Genomic DNA, 15750 nt, shown 5'->3' on the forward strand with positions numbered 1-15750 from the left:
CTGGGGAAAAAAGATTTTCTGATTACAAGAAAATGAAAGATCTACCATCAGACTGACATATTGCTTTCTCTTGCCATTTGACAGTTTAATTGGCAGTTCCTCGTGTAGTAGGTGCCTGTGTGCCGGCAGGGTTAATCCAGGATAGCACATGTTCATGCTTTGCAAAGCCCTTGTAGAGAAACAATAATAAATAGCTGGAAGCAAGTGGCCAACCAAAGAATGTACTTTCCATTAACAACAACCATTAAAAAAAATGGCATCTTGGGTTTTTTTCAATTTTCAAACAACATCAGCTGGGTGGCAAAACATCTTATCTTTTCTCAGCCAACAGAGATTAAACTGTTTTTATTTATTTTACACAGAGTTCCTCAGTTCAGAATCTTGAAGTATTGCAAAAAAGTAAGTATAATATAATTTAGCCATGATTTCAGTAAAGATAATTTCTCTTACTGTACTACTGAAGTTGGCTGCTCCTTTAGTGGAGAGGGGGGAAACTCCAAGCAAAGAGGACATGAAATGAAATGGGAGTTAACAGTCCCTAGCCAATTTGTATGGGGTTAACTGTTTCCCAGGATTACTATTGTATATGAGGATTAACATTTTTCTGCAGTAGATGTTCTCAAATGGTGTATTACTCATAAGGATGGCTGAAGCGCCAAATAATTGATGCTTTTGAATTGCGGTGTTGCAGAAGACTCTTGAGAGCCCCTTGGACTGCAATGAGATCAAATCAGTCAAACTTTAAGGTAATCAATCCTCACTTCTTCTTTGGAAGGACAGATGTTAAAGCTGAAGCTCAAATATTTTGGACACCAAATGAGAAGGGTTGGAAAAGACTCTGATATTGTGAAAGATAGAAGGCAAAAGAAGAATTTATGTGGAAGAATAGGTATTTGGGGCATGTTTTGGGGGGAATAAGCCCCATAATTTGTGGGGCTGCTTCTCCTTCAGAACATCTGGAAAAAAGCCCAGCTGCTGTGGCCTAGAGGTGGAGCTCTTACATCACAATCAGCAAGCTGAGTTTGATCCCAGATAGAGGCAGATGTAGGATCTGCTGCTGGGGCAAGGAATAATAATAATAATAATAATAATAATAATAATAATAATAATAATAATAAATTTAATAATTCATTAGATTTGTATGCCGCCCCGTCCAAAGACTCGGGGAGGCTCACAACACAATACACAATGTACAAATCCAATATTTAAAAAAACAGATTAAAACTCTTATCATAAAAATTAATCACACAACCCAAGCAAACCATATATAAATCATAGTAGCTATGGAGAATATCAACTTCCCCAAGCCTGGCGACAGAGGTGGGTTTTTAGGAGCTTGCAAAAGGCAAGGAGGGAGGAGGGTGGGGACAGTTTTAATCTCCGGGGGAGGGGAGTTGATTCCAGAGGGCCAAGGCCACCAGAGAGAAGGCTCTTCCGCTTGGTCCCGCCAGACGGCATTGCTTAGTTGACGGGACCCGGAGAAGGCCAACTCTGTGGGACCTAACTGGTCACTGGGATTAATGCGGCAGAAGGCGGTCCTGAAAGTATTCTGGTCCGATGCCATGTAGGGCTTTATAGGTCATAACCAACACTTCCAATACTTCCAAGGAATACTTCCAATACAGTACTTCCAAGGAAGTATTGGAAAAAAACAACAACCTTCTCTTCCACTAAAAAGTGGTTTATTGTTCATTATTACATTATATCCAGTAGCAGATTTTGAATTAGGTTTTCTAATTTCAGAAGCATAAAATTAGAACCAAGTTAGAAACAGTGTAATTGTCTGCCATCTAGTGTCAGAAAAAAAGGTCAGGTTTGCACAATTAATTGTGTTCCTATTCAATTGTATCCATCAATAAACATGTTTGGGGGAAACACTTCACCCCAGTCATTAATATCAATTTAAGTAAACTGTTGATTACATGTGAGAAATCATGTGAAAAATAACAAGCTTTAAAAAATATTTTTAGAAAGGCCCAGTTTCTGACTCCTGTTTTTAAATACAAGGTTGGTCTGTAATAGGGCCTCAGATTCATCTTGTGTGCAACTTGCACTCATTTCCAGATTGGGAGACCTAGAAGGAGCCCCAAATTACCCATCAACTGTGATCGTGGAGATGCTATAATGGTTGGGAATGTGAAGGCCAGTTGAAAGTCATTTTTCAGTGCTATTTAATATCAGTCACTAAACGAATGGATGTAAGTCAAGGATTTCCTTTATATAAAGATTTATGGATTGTTTAATCCCTTTGAATTATTTATTTCGCGTACAATGAGAACATGACAGAAGAGAAGTAATTTTATACAAAACGTCTATGGGGGTATGGCAGCAGCTTCATAACTGGATGTCCAATTCAGCTATCCAGGTGAGTGTCTCTGGCTTCATGCAAATCCTCTAGGGCAGTGGTCACCAACCGGTGGTCTGAGGACTATTGGTGGTCCATGAGAACATTTTGGTGGTCCACAGAGAAGTTTCCCGTGCCACTTGTGCTTCAGCGCTTTGACTCCCAGGGACAGTCTGGGGTCCTTCAGGCAGTTAGTTTGGCCACCTGTTAGCAGAGAGAAGCACCTGAGGTCAATCTTAGCTTTGCTGTCCACTGCCCCCCCTGAAAACTTGTCTCTTGAGGAGTGCTCACTGAAGCTGTGCGAGAAACTTTGGTTGGGCTCCTTGAGAGATGAGAGCTTGCAGGGGGGGCGATATAGCGTCTACAATAGATAGCAAAGCTTGGCTTGACTTTGGCTGCTTCTCTTTGCTGTGCTGCTTCCCGGACGTGGTTTACTACTCTGAGCTCCAAGTGGCAGGAGATGAACAGCAACTCCTCCAACTAGGTGCAGAAAAGGAAAGAAGGAAAGGAAGGGAAAGGCAGGAAGGAAGGGGAGGGAAAGAAAGGAAAGGGGGAAGGGAGGGGAGAGAAGGAAAGAGGGAATGGAGGAGAGGATACGATGTTGAGTGATTAGCTGTTTTCCATGCTGGTTTATGAGATTTCAGTCTTGTGATGGACTGTGTGATATTTTGGTGAATAGGGAGGACCTTGCTGTTCAGCATCCTTGAGCATGTGTGTCTTCTAATGTGGGTCAATATGATAATGCTAAGGAATGGGATGCATGTGCCAGAGATGACTTTTGATTGCTAGTCCATTAATGAATGGAACAGCTACATTGCAGGAACAATCTTTTAAAATGGAAAACCCAGAGTGTGAGTATTATCCTATATATCAGGGAACAATAAACATATTTTTGTGTTGGCTTGTACTAACTTTCCAACTACTTGTGAGTTAGTGAACTTTATCTAAAATATAAACTTTAATGTTTTCACTGTGAGGCCCAACTTCATGCATTTTAATGAAATATTTTTGACAGCTTTCCAGTAATATAGCTCCATCTGCATCAATACATTTGATTAGTTTTTACATGTACACATTCTGTTTGCTTCAGGCTTCATAAGTAAATACCAATCTTCAGTTATAAATGCAAACAACAAAATAATATTGCTGATTTTGCATTCAGTTTTTGCACTGAAATAGCTTAAACTTTATTGCTCATATACTTCAAGATGGTTGCTCACAGAAATTTAAGATTACAAAAGATAGAGAAATATTTAATTATTTTCTTTATCTACTAAATTGTTTGTAACAGTACAATGATTTTAAATATTTGATTTAAAAAAATGAATATATAGAAGGGTAGGGCTGAGTGATACTCTAATTTTGATAATATATTTAAACGACATACCCATTAAACGTAAACAAAATGATTGTACATATGAGAGATTTATATGTGAATTCAAACTACCATATTTGCAATTTATAACAAAGATGTGGAATAAATGCAAGATGGAAGCTTTTAAAATTTTGAATATTCTATTTCCTTCATGCTTTTTTCCCCTTCCCCAATGGTAGCTATCTATTAAATTTATTACTGCACTATTTTAATGTTGTTTGAGGGAAGTTTATTCTTCCCTCATTTTCAATAATTGTTCTAACTCTCTTGTTTTTAGCCCAGTCTCCTGAGTTTGTTCACCTATTTCATTTTTCCTTCCCAGCATGAATGTTTGCTACGGGGGTTTCAATGAATAATGAATAACTGGAATGAGCAAGAAAATTGGAACATTGGTCTTTGTTATTTTTTCAATAGTGTTCATTTATAAATGTTTGCTCAGAAATCAGTCCTATTGGATTAAGTAAAATGTACTTATCTCGATAATTATGTGTTGTGTTGTTTCAGTATAATTTAAACTCCATTTTAATTGAAGTGCTTTAAGAAGAATTGATTTGCAGTCAAGCTACAATTAATAGCAAACTATTGCAGTAAGATTTTCGTAATGATCAATCTTATTCCTTATTCCTTAGACAAGATTCGATCTTTTCCTAATCTAGAGCCTTGAGACGTGTAAGGTTTATTTACTGTTTATTTACTCCAACTTTCTTTACTACAAGCCAGGCTGATTAGGATATCTGGATCAGTGGTAAAATACAATTTTTTAAACTACCCGTTCTGTGGGTATGGCGGAGTGGGTGTAGCAGGGGAAGGATATTGCAAATCTCTATTTCTTCCTCACTCCAGGAGAAGGATACTGCAAAATCCCCATTTCTTCCCCACTCCTGGGCAAAGTATATTGCAAAATCTCCATACCCACCCCATTCTGGGGCCAGCCAGAGGTAATGTTTGCCAATTCTCTGAACTGCTCAAAATTTCCGTTACCGGTTCTCTGAACTACTCAAAATTTCTGCTACTAGTTCTCCAGAACCTCTTAGAACCTGCTGGATTTCACCCCTGATCTTGATGGACGTCCCAAGTAATCGCTGCCCTCAGAATTTGCAGTTTTACTTTTTATTTATAGTACCATTTCAGCATAAGAAGCAGCATTACGTGTCCTTTGAAAAGTAGGGCAGCTGTTTCACTCCTTGTTAGAAGGAACTTATATTATTAGGGAGCAAGTATAGAAATTTTAGATGGAATTTGCAGGAAAACCTTAATTCTTTTACCAGTGCCAGTCTCAATTCAAGCTCAGTTCAGAGATTTCTTTAAAACTTTTTAGAAGTTGTGTAGAAAAGGATGCAAATACGTATGAAAAGATTCTGAGAATATTACATTCAACAGACCGCAGTGTAAGCTCTTCTTTCTTTTTATCTGTCACTTTCAAACTAAGTAGGATATGTAAGAATCCACCTAGTGTGGAGAACAAAAGCAATGCTGGAATGGCTATGATACTCTCTCTGATTAGGAAAGTCATTTTAATGGCTGATCCATGAATGTGTTATATTTTTTGTCAGGTGTGCTTCCATTCAAAGTCCAGGAAAGAAACCCCCCCAACTCCATTTGATAGAGATGAGTACTTTTACTAGACAAGATGTGATAGGTTTGGAAAAGTTTGTAAATAGAAGTAATTTTTCACATAGGAATTAATGTATTAATTAATTAATGCTCAGAGTTAAGGGAGTGTTTCTTTTCTCTGGGCGCTGCCAGAGGTTTATTCCCTCTCCAAGCGCCCAGAGAAAGGAAAATGCTTTGTTCGCTCTGGACTGCCAAAGCCTCCTTAAGCACCACCAAAAGGCTCCTCTGGCAGCCCAGAAAAGCCCGAGATGGCCGGGATTAAAGGGGTGAATGGCAGGAAACTGGCTGGGCCTTTGTGCCGCTCTCAAATTTCCTGGGAAATTTTTCCAGGCTTCGGTTCTTAAGTAGAAAATGGTTCTTGAGAAGAGGCAAAAAAATCTTGAACACCCGGTTCTTATCTAGAAAGGTTCTTAAGTAGAGACGCTCTTAAGTAGAAGTACCACTGTACAAAGAAACCCAAAGTTTGATATAATAAAAATTTATACAGTACATGCTTTCCGTATTTAGAGGAGCGGCATATAAATTTTTTATTATTATTATTATTATTATTATTATTATTATTATTATTATTATTATTAATTGCCTGTTTTGATCACTGTTTTGCTTTATATAGTATTTGCTTTCTATTTGTTTACAATTTTGTAATTGTTAAAGATAAATTTAAATTATTATATTCTTTTAAATTTTACATCATATTCCATTAATAACCATATTAAAATTATGTTTACTTTTTTCATTTTTCATTTTCATCAAGCTGGGGCCAATTACTATTTCCCATAAATAGCGGGAATCCTTAGAATAGTGTGACTTTATACTGTGAATAATGTGTGAAAATAGTTTGAATAATGCCACTATTTTGTGGGAATCATTAATCACACTAAATGAGATGTGCCTTTAATTAATCAATGAATAGGTTGAACCCTGGATGTATTAGGATAATGAGGTGAAATAGTAGGTAAAATCAGATGGAGTGAAAGATAATTGTCGCTTGAAAAAGAATGTTAGAAATCTTACTAATTTAATTTTGGAATTAATTGCTTCCAACCCAGCCTGTTACCAGAAGTGTGACAGACCTGTTGATAAGACGAAATCTGGATTTGGTGACTGAAGTGAAGCCAGCTTTGAATGAGGTAAAGAATTGATTGCCATTTTGGAAATGGCCCTTGACCAGCAGCTGTCCCCGGATTTACAGTTGACAGCTGTGGCAAAAAAGCATGTTTCCATAACTAAAGAGTGTGCCAACAATGCCTTTTCCTGAGCCAGGCAATCTAAGCCTTTGTTACATCTCATTGTGAGTCTCAATTGTGCTTTATGTGGGCTGGCTTTTGAAAACTGTCTGGCAATTGCAATTGCAACTGATGCAAAATATGAAGGCTGGGCTGCTAACTGATGCAAGGTTTAGGGATTGTATGATTATTGAAAGATCTGCATGAGTTGCCAGTTCCCTTCAAGATAAAATTTAAATTTTACAATTTAGGATGTGCCTTTATGACAGATATCACCCACTGTAAACCTACATGCTTGGTAGGAGAGGCTCTTTGGAAAACGACTCCCCTCCTCAGTGCTAGAATCCTTTTAAATTCATTAGAGGGCATTTTTCTATCCTCCGGTTATGAAATTTAGCTTCTGCTCTCTCAACATTTGAGAAAAAATATGAAAACCCATTTATCACAGAAAAATCCATTAAGGAAAAGGACTAATTATATAATGTCTTCTATTTTGATTGCTTTTATGGAAGAATGAGTAAGTTGCATTTGAAATAATGCCAGTGCCTTATTTTCTTTCTGACAAGTACCCACTAGAGAGCAGTATATAGACAACAAACACAGTATTGCTGCAGGCTTACTTCTATGCTTCAAATGTTCTGATTTCAGCTAAACAATCTGGGAAGGAATGACATTCAATAAGCCAAAATTCATTTTACACTCTGTAGAATTAAATGGCAAGCTGAAAAAATATTCTTTTTTATTTATACAGCAAAGCAATGTATTTCCTCAGAATTCCTGATTTCATTAAATATTGAAATTCAACTTTAGTTTCCAGAAATAGGAAACTATATACTGTATATATGGGGATGGGGATTTTAACACTCTGCCGACATTAGTAGAGGACTAATGAAAGCTTAGTTAATTTTACTAATTTTTAATAAATTTTAAACATTCTGGAGATTCTGAAATACAGTGGTACCTCATGATACGAACCCCTCGTGATACGAACCCCTTGTGATACGAACCCGGGGTTCGGAAATTTTTTTGCCTCTTCTTACGAACTTTTTTCAGCTTACGAACCCACCGCAGATCACAAAATGGCTCCGCTGGGCGTCGCTGCCCGGCTGTCACCTTTTAAAACAGCTGGGGGGCTTCTCGACGTTCTCCCGAACCCGAACATGAACTTTTCAGGTTCGGGTTCGGGAGGCTGCCGAGAAGCGCTGCTGTCCGGCTGTCACCTTCTGAAACAGCCGGGGGGCTTCTTGGCGTTCTCCTGAACACCGAACCTGGAAGTTTGGGTTTGGGTTCCGGAGGCCGCCAAGAAGCGCCTAGCTGTTTCAGAAGGTTACAGCTGGGTGGCAGCGCTCAGCAGAGCGCCGTTTTTGCGATCGGCGTCGTCGTTTTCGGCTGATCTGGAGGCTAGAAAGGAGGTGGGAATTCCATGGGCGGAGCTTTGACGTCACGAAGACTCCATCCTTCTTCCCCACTGGCCCCTTGATGTAGCAAATACATCACTCCAGTATTTAACCCATTCCTCCCCTTAATATCTTCTTCCAAACACCTGTTCCTTACGTTTTTGGACCCTTCTGAATTTAGGATTGACCCAGTGAACGTCTGTTTCTTCCTCGCTAGATTCTGGACTCATAGCAACATCCTGTGGCTAGCCTCCCACCTGTTCTACTACCTGTAACCCTGGGCCTATCACTAATTCATAAACACTATCTGTATCAGAGTCCTAAAGTTCATCATCATCCTCCAACTGACCAGGAGTATGTACAATACCCAGAACTCGCATTTTTAGGACAATAGTATCATTTGATCACAGTAGTGTAAGTTAAGCTGTTAACTGAATGGGGAGAAGGGAGGGGGCTCTCCTGCACTTTATTTTAAGATGGCTCTCCAAACTGCATAAGCAATTTATTAACAGTTAATAACTTTGTATATATAATAGTTATTCATAGCCAACAAACTATATTCTATATGTCACGTTTTTACTGAATTTGAAAATTAAAGGCGATTAGGATAGATATATTTCAGCCTTGTTCAGGCCTCATCAGCTAGCCATACCCTCATTGGGATTTGTATATATGTACATATATAGACACATATGTGTATGTATATATGTATATATTCATTCGAGCTATTTTTTAAACTTTCAAGTGTGGTAATAATCTCAACTGAAATCAGTTACAGTTATTATGTTTATATTTATATCAATTCAATTCTGTATGATTTAAATTATAAACAAATTCCTCTGAATTTAGGTTTATTCACATTGATTGTGCATATGATTTCAGACTAAATAGAGTGAATATAAGTTCAGAAGTCAATAGACCTCTGTGGAATTTGCAATAGCTATGATAAAAAAGATTATCTTGTCCCTTCCAGTTTAGACTGTTGAAAATAATACAAGTGCTTGGAGTATGGAGCATGTATACAATTTGTGAACTTTGTTATGATGACTATTTCCTGGCAGAACGTCTCTCCAATGCCATGTTGCTTCTTAAATCTTAGTAAATGTCCACCCACAAGAATTGCTAAGTTGCTTATGGCTTTGGTTGATGGATGGATGTTTTCTAGTAAACAGAAAGTTGATCTTCAAATCTGAAGTAAGCCTCAGATTGACTTTTCAAAGAATGTTTAGAAAACATCTTATTCTCTCTCAGGACATCCTGTAATAAAGAAAAATGAGTGTTTTGTTTAACTGAAAAGTATCATGTGTTTTATTACTTGAACATTCTTGTTTTGTACAATTATCCAAATTCCATCTTGCCACTTTAGTGGTTTTGAAGTTTAGTTTATACCTATTTCCACATTTATTTTAATGTACATATTCATGTCCTAGATTGCTAAAATAAACATGTTTTATGTATATTTATTAATCCTTAGTCCATTTAAATATTTGCTGCCTTTTATATAAAAAAGTATTATTTAGCCTATATACCATATTAAAAATATAAGAATATGAGAAAATGAGGCTAAATTGTTATGCATTCAACTAGCTGTTAATGAAATCTAATTGAAAATGACCCATTTAAAATGTTCAAATTATCTTTTTATAATCGTTGGATATCAGTGTTTCACTACAAAACTATGTGAGAGTAGAATGTCTAAATTCCCAGCCTGCAGGCCGGATGAATCACATGCTGCCCATGCCCATACCTGGTTTAGTGAAGGAGTAGCATCAGAGTGTGTTAATATAAGGCAATTGGCAGTTGGAACAGAGTTCTTTTCAGGTGGGGAAGGGGAGTAGAATGTCTAAATACTCAGCCCTCCTCTAAATAGAGAGTTCCAGCTAGAAAGAACCAATCAGTGCTCTTTGTACTCCCGCTCTACAGAGTGGACCTGATTGGAAGCAGTTTGTTGCAAATCCTAAGACATAACAATATCTTTCATTGCTGATCTTCCCTGTGCTCTCTGTGGTATATTTACTGACTATTATTGATGGTTACTATTGATCATTGATCCTAAAATGCAGAAGTTGATACTAAAAGGCAGAATTACCATTTTGTAATCATCATGGCCCATTATAAAGTTGGCCATTATAGCTATTGTCATTCATTTGTCTTCTAATTTTATTTCCATTTTTCCATTGTGCTTCCACAGTGGTTTCATCAGCACAGCACAGCACAATTATTATTTCTTCCATTTTTAAAACCATGTTCATTGTCTTCAAATACAACTCTTGTTAATACATATTCAGCATATAAAGTGACAAAATAAGGGAAGAACCTTATGTGACTTTTTTGAAGTCTGTTTCACTCAGTTCTATCTGTACCATGGCTACTTGACATGTAGGTATATAAGTTCCCAATTTTTTAAAGCACACTCAATACCATGATCAACGCAATCGAAAAGCCTTTCCATAATCAACGAAGAACATAGTGGCTTCTGTTTGATATACCGGTACGAAAAATAATCTTTAAAAACAACCAATATACAGTCATTAAACTAATAACTGGTAATAGCAGTCCTTCATTAATTTGTTTAGACATTTTAAAAATTATATTGTGTCAATCATAGCATTGATGCCTATGAATTTGTAAGGAGGAGCTCCTGTGTATAATAGAGATCCTTAGGGTTGTCCCGTTACACTGCCACTGTTATAATCTTCTTCTCATAAAACTAAAACAATCTGCAACAAAAGATAGGGAGTCAGATTTTCCCATAAAGACATGGAAGAAGAAAAATAACATTTCACTAGAACTAGAAATCTAGAAAGATCCACAAAGATCATTAACTTCATTTCCATAAAGAAAAACAAATAGCAGATTGTGTTAGAAAGTTTTTGCAGAAACTAATTTCCATGTTGTCTATATATTGTGAGGTTTAGTGTAGCTGATGACTTGTGCTAGTAGAGTAGAATAAATAAGATTCTATATACAACTCCTAACTGAAGCTGAAAGCATACTGTACATTGGTATATTTAAACTAGGACTTGTAGTTTGGCAGGCAGTACCATGTGTCCTACTCTGCTAAAAATAATAATCAGAGATATTGATCCTTGGTGTGGTGAGAATAAAAGTTGTTGGTAGAAGTGATAGATATTAATGTATATGCAAGTAAATATCTAGTTACTCTATATTTGTATTGGTTCTACTTGTATTTTATGTAATAAACTCCATTGCTTTCCCTCCTCCAAGGTAAAGGACTGTAACAGTCCTTTCAGCAATTCCAAGAAGGTTCCACACTCATTTGCACTATTCAGGTGATCCCGAGGACACAGGTAAACCTCCAAGTGGCCACCAACAACTTTCAAGAAAAGTGCTGACAATCGGATGACTGTAAAAAGTATAAATCTTTCCTTCCTCAACCATTCAGTCAGTCTTCAAGAAAAAAACAAAGTGCAATTACCTTTTGAAAAAGCACTTTAGGGATTGATAGATAGAAGTCAGTTCAAACATCTGATTTGTTAATATAATTTTGGAAGATTAATGTGAAATCTAATAATTGTGTCGCACATGAATTCATCCTTATTTCTAAGTTTAAAAGCATAGAATTTTCTAAGTTATAACCTATATTTTCTAATATTACGGAAAATTGTTTTTATTCATCTATGAATTCACTGGTTAATCAAGTGTTGAAAGTGCAATAAATATGAGTCATGTTGATAATTATTGCAGATGGCCAATTAGGGATGCTAATTTTGATATGTAATCATTATTCCAAATGGCAAATGATAATGTCAGGAATAAATTATTCTATACACAGAAATAATGAAAGCTCTATACATTCATCGCTTTTAAAATAATTTTGTTAATTGAAGAAAATTCTGAATACATTATGAATTCATTTTTGGAGGGTATAAAGTGCAATAACATGAGTGCCAATATAAGGAACAGTTTGTGGATGTTAAAAATGATTTTGAATTTCTCTGGAAAAATAGAAATATATATATATTACCAAAAAAGTTAATGTAAAAATCCTGCATGGGTTCTTTTCCTATATTTTGTGTATATACAAAATAAAAATAAAAATATTATGCTGGATCTAAACATTTTTTACAGTAACATGGGGTGGAGGAGGAAGACACCACAAATTCAATACCATAAAGTATACTACTAAGCATACTTATACCATGCATGTCTCAATTATTTCTGCTCTGCAATATGCAGTATTTTTAAGAAAATGGTTGTAGTGTCTGAAACTTAGCCAGTAATTCAAGTTTAGCTCTTTACAATATTTTGAAAATATAATTCTATACAAGTTGAAAACTGTACGTTCTTTGCAGAAGAACCAAACAGCATGCATTCTTTTCGAGGCAAATTAAGTAAAACGCAAGAGCTCTATTGTTGAGTTCTTAGACATTTTAATAATTTTAACTCAAAATTGTTGTTACTCAGTTGTTGCTGATTCTTTGTAATCCGATGGGCAAAATTTTTCCAAGAACATCAGTAACTGCTTCTCTGAGTTCTTTGTGAGCTCATGCTTGTGTTATTAGAAACAGTACATAAGCATCAGTTCTTTAGTTAGCCTCTTTTTCAATTACGGTACCAATTTTCCAAGCAGCAGACTTTAATGCTTTGTGTTAAAATAGCCAAGCTTTGCTTCATTGTTAGTGCTTCAAGAAAGCAATCTAATTTTGTTTCATCTAGTACTGAATAATTTCTTACTATTATTCTCTAAGGATGCTTTTTATTTCTTCAGCACAATTGACAAGCACTGATTTTTCTTTACTTAACCTTTATGATGATCCAGATTTGAAAACCACTTATGATCAGCATGTGATTATCTGCATTTTAATATTTTGTTTAGACATGATATACTCTTTCATCCAAGTAGCAGATGATAGTTGTGTTTATTTTATGGCTAATATCACTATCCCTGTAAATCTTTAAGCCTAGTGTTTGTTAGTACTTCGGCTTCTCCTCCATGCATCTGCATTGGGTAGCATCATCTGTTGACATACAATAATATTAAGGTGGTGTTTTTTAAGAATAATTGTACAGAGTTCTGCAGAACTGTTGTTTCTTGCCAACAAAGTGGCATTATGAGTATATCTGATGTTATTGGTGTTTCTCCTATCTAATTCCCATTTCTGATTTTCCTACTCCAACATTTTTCAAGATATATTCTGTGTGCAAGTTAATAAATACGGTGACAACATTCAATTTTGATATTCTCCCTCTCATCATTTTTTTAGTGCCTTTGAATCAGTTTTGCAGGACAGTTCAATGAAGAGGTCAACCGAGTGCGCAGCAGCAGTAAAAAAAGGAAATTCAATGCTTGGCATGATTTGGAAGGGAATCGAAAATAGGTTGGCAAGTGTTGTATTGCCTCTGTACAAATTGATGGTGAGACCACATTTTGAATACTGTGTACAGTTCTGGTCACTGCATCTCAAGAAGGATAATGGAACTGGAAAGGGTGCAAAAAAGGGCAACAAGTATGATCAAGGAGATGGAGCACCTCCCTTAGGAAACCAGGTTGCAATGCCTTGGTCTCTTCAGCCTTGAAAGATGGCCTTTAAGAAGTGACTTGATCGAAGTGTATAAAATCATGCATGGGATAGAAAAGGTGGATAGAGAAAAATTATTTTCTCTATCACACAATACTAGGATGACGGGGTACTCCCTAAAGCTCATAGGTAAGAAAGTGAGGACAAATAAAGGGAAATATTTCTTCACCCAGAGGGTCATTGGTTTATGAAATTCACTTCCAGAAGAGCACATGACAGTTGCCAATAGCTTCAAGGCAGAATTAGACAGATTCATGGATGCCAAGTGTATCGGTGATTATTGAAACAGATGTCCAAGTGCCACTTCTATGTTAGTTGAGGCAGGCAGGATTCCCTTGGGTATCATTTGTTGGGTGTCAAGGGAAAGGGAGGGTTTTGCCTTCTCTTTCTGCTCAAGATCCCCATGGACAACTAGTGGGCCTCTGTGTGATACAGAATGCTGGACTCGGTGGGCCTGATTCAGCATGGCTTTTCTTATGTTCTTAAGTTGCTGCAGGTTCTTCGCAAAATTTCAAAAGAGATTTTTTATTGCCTACTTTTCCTAGGGCTAAGAGAAATGACTGATTTCCAGTTCCTTTGTGCCTAAGGCAATACTAGAACTCATCATCTCCTGGTTTCTAAGCTTATACCAATAGCAATGTGTTGAAATCAATGGCTAAATGAGAGGGAGAGTAAAGAAGCACGCCAGCTTTGAATCATTCTGGGGGAGGAAATGTCATAGACCAGAGTAGTGAAGCATGATCTACTGGTTCTTAAAAGAATATAGCCTTCTGGTGAGATAATAATATAGGTGATCAACAATAATGAAACTGCTTTGGCCTATTCATTAAGTTGTTCTGGTTCCTTCTGCCTGACATAAATCTCACCAGATGCATTGTTCCTTGGAAGGAGAAAACCATGGAAATGGCAACAGATTCACAGGCAGCTGCTATTTCACCCCAAGAAATGGTGTAAGCCTTGCTCTACATTGAGAGGAGATGGAAACAGAAGTGAGGAATTTAGGATGGACAGTCCTTCAATTGATTTAGCAACAAGGTCAGAATGCCCAGCCGCTGTCTGTTCTACTGTTGCCAGTAGCACAACCAGTATTGTTGCATTCCCATGGTGGCTTGCCAAAAAGGTTTGGAGGAGGAATAGCAGACCAGAAGAGAACCTTTGTCACTCAGTTTGAGTTGCTTATGGAAATCTGAGCTATGGAGTTTCCAAAAGACTTCACAAGAATATCCTTTATATTGAGTTTATTAAAGGAATGTGTGGCCAAGTGGACACTGCCAATAATAAAAGACTGTGTCCCAATCATGCACAAATAATCAGAACTTCATGGAGAGGTTCAAAGTGCCCTTTGGAAACCAGATCTGAAAAATTTGAGATTTGACAGGGTAACAAGAGAATGTGATTCTATATTTAACATTTTAAACAGCACTTTAAAATCCTTACTGTAGAATCACATTCTCTGTATTAGAATAACCAAGTCTTACTTGATCAATTGAGGCATGACATTCAGAATTAGCTGATAACAAAGAGAATTCCACAAAATTTAGAGGAGTCCTCCCAATCTTGCATGCTCACAGACATCTGTTTGGAAGAGTAGCAGCAAGACCTCTACATGCAGACCTGGATGGATCCAACAAGGGGATCCAACAAGGTATAGCATATATTTTGAGTGGAAGAGGACTTCTGATGTCCCTTTAGTTCAGATGTAAGGATGGAATCACTTGTGCTCAGTTCCTGCTTTAAGACAATCAGTTTGTCATAATTTACTTGGGGTATTATTATAATGGTTTCAAACAATAGTGTGGGAGCTTTTTAGCCAGAGAGTTGCATTTTTTGTTTGTTTAGAGCAGTTTGGCTTGAAAAAGTCTGATAAATTATTTTTTTTAAACTGTAGAATTAGTCTCTATGTCATCAATTAATACAGACTGAAATTATATACCACTCTTAAATACAATTAAGCAACGGACTTTGGAAACAAAGGAAATATTAGCATCTGGTGTTAACATACATTTGGATGAAATACTGAAATGCCAAGAGTATATTGAACTAGAAAAAGAAGTTTATAATATCTTCAGTCTATAATCTGAATTTCCAGATAGGAGCTACCACAAGAATGTCTATTGGTATGTTATTTGGTATTTCTGAAGCTCCCTGCCCTACTTAATTTGATTTAAAAAGAAACCTCTTAATTGAAAAAGAATGAAAAGGAATAGCTTGCAGTTCAATACTGTCTTCTAGCATTGCTCTTATATACAGC

At 36.7% G+C, this 15750-nt stretch overlaps 1 long non-coding RNA gene across 1 annotated transcript; it reads left to right on the top strand.

Annotated features, from left to right (window-relative positions):
- The first annotated feature begins 548 nt into the window (after positions 1–548).
- Positions 549–11912, top strand: LOC139165944 (uncharacterized). Its single transcript, XR_011558851.1, has 3 exons — positions 549–746; positions 6383–6463; positions 11185–11912. It is a non-coding gene; the product is annotated as an uncharacterized lncRNA (long non-coding RNA).
- Positions 11913–15750: the final 3838 nt, after the last annotated feature.

This window comes from Erythrolamprus reginae, chromosome 3 (genome assembly GCF_031021105.1).
Source record: "Erythrolamprus reginae isolate rEryReg1 chromosome 3, rEryReg1.hap1, whole genome shotgun sequence".
Classification (NCBI taxonomy): domain Eukaryota; kingdom Metazoa; phylum Chordata; class Lepidosauria; order Squamata; family Dipsadidae; genus Erythrolamprus; species Erythrolamprus reginae.